General features: G+C 31.6%; 2 pseudogenes; both read left to right on the top strand.

Moving 5' to 3' along the window:
* The first annotated feature begins 2,408 nt into the window (after positions 1 to 2,408).
* LOC126607517 (uncharacterized) lies at positions 2,409 to 4,914 on the top strand (annotated as a pseudogene).
* Positions 4,915 to 5,059: 145 nt separating this feature from the next.
* On the top strand, positions 5,060 to 6,355 carry LOC126632646 (uncharacterized; annotated as a pseudogene).
* Positions 6,356 to 6,829: the final 474 nt, after the last annotated feature.

Raw genomic sequence — 6,829 nt, 5'->3', positions numbered from 1 at the left:
TTGTAGTTACAATGATTACAATGGTGGTGACGTTGGTTGCGGCGACTATATGGTGGTAGAAGTGGTGTTGTAAATGGTGATCGCTAGGTGGTGGTGACAACAATGTAGTGGATTATATCATATAGTGGATTATATGATAAGACGAGTGGGGGAGAGATCCATTGATTTTATTTAAAATCTTTTCAACGCAATGATTTTAGGGAGCTTTAACGAAAAGGGCTTGGGCTAACTTTTTTTTAATGAAAAACCACCTTAAACTATTATTTAATAAAAAGGGCTTAAATTTAATCATAAGGACACAAAATTTTTATCCCAAGCCCTACAAATACTAAAACACACGGGCTCAACAAAAAACCCCAACTGCATAACAATTAATATTACAAAATTTCCCCTAACGGAGCCTATCCCAAGCCCGTTAGCCAAAGTTGCAGTTACTAAAATTCATCATCCATGCAACGCCTTTAATGTTCACCAACCCCTTCACATCGTACAAAAAAATCGAAACCTCCATTGCTCAACACGTCAAGATCTCAAAACATTTTCAAGTTCGATTCAAGTTTTCAAACAATAATCTACACTTCAAATCTGGAATTTCTCAACCCAAAAACTACATTTGAAGACGAAAAATTGAAAATATTTGAACTATATATTTTCAAAGTCAAAATCGGACAAACATAGGTACGAACCTATAAATTATGATATTCTTGATGATTTATTACTTTAATTTACTAAATATGTACATTGCATGTTTGAGATTCTAAAAAATGAATTATGTTTCCAGTTCAGAGTATTTTGATTTGCATCCAGATGAAAACGCACAAAAAAAAATTGGAAAATAAAGGCAACAGAGAAGAAACAGAGGTACGTACCACAAAATTTCAGATATTCTTGGTGATTTCACAGTAATATGTAAGTTTGCATGCTTCGGATTCATTGAATGAGCAATGTTTCTGCAAAATGGTATATTTTTACTTCACTTTGATAGCTGCTCGTTTTCTTATAACCTTTAAATAGTATTTTTTTGCCTTCATATGTTGGTTGCTTTGCTTAAATAACTTAAATATAATCAACATTCTATTTCGGTGGTGTTTTAGTTTAATAAACAGTGTTTATGAAATAATTCACAATTTTAAGTTTAATAAACAGTGTTTACGAAATAGTTTACAATATGCTTCATTTGTAAATAGAATTGAAATGTACGAAAAATAGTAAAATCTGGGATGCATTCACGAACTAGTATAAACATATATTATGCTATTACACGAACTAGTGTGATTCTCTGTTAATAATTTGTACATTCAACAAATAGTATAGTTTGATAAATAGTGTAGTTTTTAGTATGGATCCAGAATCAATTTGGTGTTTTAGTTCATTTTCTTAAATAGCATGCCCATTCCGATGTAAATCCATCAATATTTCAGTACTTTTAGTTAAGTTTCGTAAGTACTTTGAGTTATTTTGATTGATAAATAGTGTGGCGATGTTGTTGTGCATCCAGAATCAATGTGGTTTTCTAGTTGTGATCTATTCAGATATAAATCAATAAATAGTTCAGTTTTCTAGTAAAAAAAAGTGTGGTTTTCTAGTTCAGTTTGATAAATAGTTCAGGTTGCTTTGGTAAAAAAAGTGTCGTTTCTAGTTCAATTTGATAAATAGTTCACTTTGATAAATAGTTCAGGTTGCTTTGGTAAAAAAGAGTGGTTTTCTAGTTCACTTTGATAAATAGTTTAGTTTGCTTTGGTAAAAAAATGTGGTTTTCTAGTTCACTTTGATAAATAGTGTGGTCTATACAAATATAGATCATTAAATAGTTTACTTTTTTTAGTTTAGTATCACAAAGTACTTTGGTGTAGTTTTGTTCTAATTTAAGAAACAACATAGTTTTATTTTTGTTCTATTTAATGAACAATGTAACCTATTTTGATGTGAATTCAGTTTGATAAATTGTTTAGTTTGATACATAGTTTACTTTGATAAATAATTCAGTTTAATAAATAGTTCATGTTGCTTTGGTAAAAAAGTATGGTTTTCTAGTTCACATAGTTTAGTTTGCTTTGGTAAAAAAATGTGGTTTTCTAGTTCATTTTGATAAATAGTTCAGTTTGCTTTGGTAAAAATGTGTGGTTTTCTAGTTCACTTTGATAAATAGTGTGGTCTATACAAATATAGATCATTAAATAGTTTACTTTTTTTAGTTCAGTATCACAAAGTACTTTAGTGTAGTTTTGTTCTAATTTAAGAAACAACATGGTTTTATTTTTGTTAATTTCATGAATAGTGTAACCTATTTTGATGTGAATTCAGAATTAGTGTGTTTTCATAGTTCACTTTCATAATAAAAAATTGTGGCATATTTTGATATAGGTACAAAAATAGTTGTAATAATTAAACTATGTTTATTCCTACAGATGGACGGAGCCAAGAAACCAAGAATGAAGACTTTCGCTAAACAGAGTCCAGATAAGAAAAAGAATAAAAGACCTTCAACATCTTATGTGCAATACAGATGCAATGTTTTTGGGTTTGCAAATTCAATGCAATTGTACAAGCCATTGCTTCAACAATGCCGTGATGTCTGCAATCATTTGGGCAAGACACCATTTTTAAGTCTAATCAAGTTCTACATGGATGATGAAACCGTTGCAACTGAGAGAAAAAAGAAGTCTGATATGGATCTGATCAAGATTATACAATGCTATCACTCCAAGCAACAAAAGTTCAAATTAGGAGATCATGAGCCAAAAGGAATAACAAGTGAAGATGTTGCTCAAATATTTGGTTTAAACAACCAAGGAGTTGAACTACCAAACACAGAAAAATACACAAAAAACATGAAAGACAACTTTGTAAAAACATATTTTGCGAACCAAAAAATAGTGAAAAAAAGGACATTCTTGAACCGTACAAAAAATCAATCCAAGACGAAACTCTTGAAGGGGCAAAAGCTACTGCTTCAATGATATGTGTGCATCTCCTACAATCCCTCTTATTGGCAACCTCTGGAACATACATCACATGGAGCTTCATAACAATTGTGGGGCATTGGACCAAATCAGCAAATACAACTGGGCAAAAAGAGTGAGTTACTACTTGTTCAAGATGATTAACAAATCAAAGAAAAAGAGGAAAAATGGAAAAGAGTCAGCAACAACAAGCGGATATACTGCCCTTATTTTGGTAAGAAATAAGAACCATATTTTAAAAACATGAATTCTGTCTTATAAAATACACAAGAAAGTAATTCAAAGTTCTTATTTCATGCAGTATTGGATTTGTCTTCACACCAATCTGGTGGAGACAATAAGTGGATGAGAAAACATGGTTCCTGCCATTGGAAGATGAGACATAACCAAAATCCACAAAACTATCAAAGATATTCCAATTGAACAAATTGAGGTAAGGACCAATAACAAAAGTATTTCAATAAACAATATATTTTTGCACATTACAGTTTCATAACATAATGATCTTTACAGTTTATAGTTTCAGAAGTAGTCACTTCATAATTATACAGAAATAGTTCAAATTTGAAGCTCAATAATAATTCAACTTTGTATTTGTACCAACAATGAAACCTGCATAATCTCTAATACAACAAATCCAGCTATAGTGTCATTTATATAAAACATAAATAGTGTCAAATCCATCAATAGTTTCTAAATTTCTTGAAGAGTTCATGTTTGCAGTCTAAAAGAAAAGAGCATTTCAATAAATAGTGATATATCGATAATGTAATAATACAAAATCTAGAAAATAATGTCATACTACAAATATTGATAGTTTACAATTTCATAAATAGTGCCATAATAATGATCTATGAACAGTTTAGATTTCACGTTGTATATATAGTTTCTCTTAGCATTTCTATAAACAGTAACATATATTACTCTATTATATGAACTAGTGTGATTCTCTTTTAATAATTTGTACATTCAGTGAATAGTTTATGTTTTTTAAAGTTTAATAAACAGTGTTTACGAAACAAGGACATTATTATGTAATTTAATAACTATTTAATGTGTGACTGTGCAGATTGGTGGTGGTATTCCTTGTGCTGAACCAAATGAGTCAATTCCTGCTGCTATACCTTCTGAAGAACCAATAAAGGAGCAATCCAACATAAACCAAGAAGAAGACAATGCCATTCCTTCTCCTGAACTAAGAAACAAGGCTTCCAAGAAAAAAGAAAAGAAGACAACAGGAAGGAAAAGGAAGAGAACTGAAGCTGAAGCTCAACAAGATCACAGTATCCCCATCAAATAAGCTCAGTTACAGTATGATCAACTGTACAGAGAAGAATTGATGAAATTTGATGCAATTTATCAAAAGGACATCATAGGGATTGATACCACATTATGTGTGGAAGGTTTTGAAGAGTTTAAAAGATGTGCGAGCATGAATCAAAAGAGGTATCTAGTCCTCAGTCACATGATGATATATGCACTCGACAGCCTACACACAGATTCAATTGTAACGAATCAAACAACGGTAGCAATCAATAGAAACATTGAAAAGCTTTTGCAATAACGACATGAGGACAAATAGAAGATTAGTTCAATGAAATTTGAAATGAGACAGTTGCAATGAAAGAACTCAGCAGCTTCTATGAAAGTAAATAAACTTCTGGATGAAATTGGAAGTTTGAAGAAGAAGCTACCGGAAAAGCAACCAATAGTACTAGATCTAAATGCTTCAACAGAGGAAGATCAAAATTTCAAGGATCCAGAAAAGGATGAACCACCTAAAGAAGATCCAAATAATGATGATCGAGTTGAAGAGCATACACATGATAAAGATACTACTATTGAGGATCCAGTTCAAGAGAATGCAATTGAAAATGATGTGGCTATGGAGGATCCAGAACAAAGGCATGCAACTGATCATGATCCAGATGAAAATAGGGAGGATCAATAGCATGAAAGAAAAGACATTGCCACTACAAAAGGGGCCTCTGGAGTTCAACAAGATGTTCAAATGCAGACTCTAACTAGCAAGGATCCTGAAGAGCAAGGAAAAGAAACTACCAAGAAGAAGACGAGAACACTAGTAAAAAATACAAAAGAGGGATGATTGTAAACCAAATGTCGATCCACACTATGATTATATCCCCATCCAAAAGAAAAAAAAAAGGCCAAATGCATCTATGCTATGAGTGACAGTAAAAGCCCTTTAATTGTTCCATCACAAAGCCAACCATTGGAACCAATAATTGAGAAAGGAAAGGAGCAGCCAAAGGTTCAATCACCCTTGAATCCAATTACTAAAGAAACAGTAAAGAAGTCTGCAAAGAAGATTGCAAAAAACCCTCCAAAGAAGCCAAAACAAATAAATGAAAAGTTTGACAAACGCTATCATCTACCTGCATCAACAAGGGCTTACAAGTTACTTGAAGATGAGACAAAAGAAAAATTCAAGAAATATTACAGACAAGAGAAAATGTAAGTTTACATTATTAATCATAACTTAATACATCTGTACACACACACACACACACACATATATATATATATATATATATATATATATATATAACTTTTTATTTTCTTACATAGGGACTACTTCTGGATGCAACCAAGGCAAGGGTCCATGGCAACTGAGCTTGTTGTCCTAAAAACATATATGACATCATTGTTTGTGCATGGGGCAATCGACGCCAACATAATTGATGCTTCGTTCTACGTAATGTCAGAAAACGAGTCAAAAACAGGGCAACAACAAAATCTGTATCTTCCTTCATTCATCTTAGTAAGTGCCAAACAGTTTTGTTTACAAAAATTTGTGTTTGTGCGATTTAATAAATATTTTGTAAATTTAATTAACTTTCATAAATAGTGTTCAGTGTTTTGGTTCAGTTTAAGAATTATTGTTACTTATTAATTAAGATTAATAAATAAATATGTATTGTTGGTTCAGAATAACATGGAGATAGAAAAAAGCAAGAGTGATCAGGAACATAGTGACCAAACATTGAAGATAGTCTTACAAGATAATGAGGATAAAGTTGGAAAAATCTTCATACTGATCAAGCATTACTTCCACTTTAGCTTGGTAGTTTGGGACATTAAAGATGGAAAAATGACACACTACAATTCCAAACTACCGAGGCTACATGGGTATACAGACCAATACTTTGATCATGTTCTGCAAGTGGTAAGAACAAAACCATAACTCAATAGAAGTCACCTTTGAGAAGGAAGAAGTATTTGCCAAAAGAGCTCAAATTGCAACTATACTTGTGAATCACGAGAATAGTTATGCAAATGGATTGAAGAAGATACTTGAAGACAGAAGACGACAAAATAAACATGGTCAATATAATGACATTCCTGATGAGGATTTTATTACATTAGCATGAGTTTTAGAACATTCATAACCAAGATAACATACAAAACCCTGAGCTCAAGTGGGCTTGTATGTTGGTGCCCATCCCTTACTTGCGTACGTTTTATAATTTTTGTGCCCTAGGGGGCCTAACACCATTACTTATCTAAAGAAACCATATAAAAATGAAAAAGAAGTAAAGTTTAGTATAAAGCCAATCAACTTTACATGCCTTACTCTTTGAGTTATTATAAGAATGAGAACTATATTAAAACTTTTCAGATGCTTACATTTTGACACTTCCTTTTCAAAATTTGATATTTCAAATTGAATACTTTATGGTTTTTCACGCTTATAATTTAGGGTGACAATTTTAGACACGACACGTTATACGAATTAAAACTCACACAAATACAAGAACTTACAAGTACACAATTAACATGAATTAAACACAATTAACAATGGTCAACTAATATCATACTCACATGGCACATATTTAAATACATAA

The sequence above is a fragment of the Malus sylvestris genome, chromosome 1 (genome assembly GCF_916048215.2).
Source record: "Malus sylvestris chromosome 1, drMalSylv7.2, whole genome shotgun sequence".
Classification (NCBI taxonomy): Eukaryota; Viridiplantae; Streptophyta; class Magnoliopsida; order Rosales; family Rosaceae; genus Malus; species Malus sylvestris.
The sequence above is the reverse complement of the archived record's forward strand: the minus strand, read 5'-3'. Positions and strand labels throughout refer to the sequence as shown.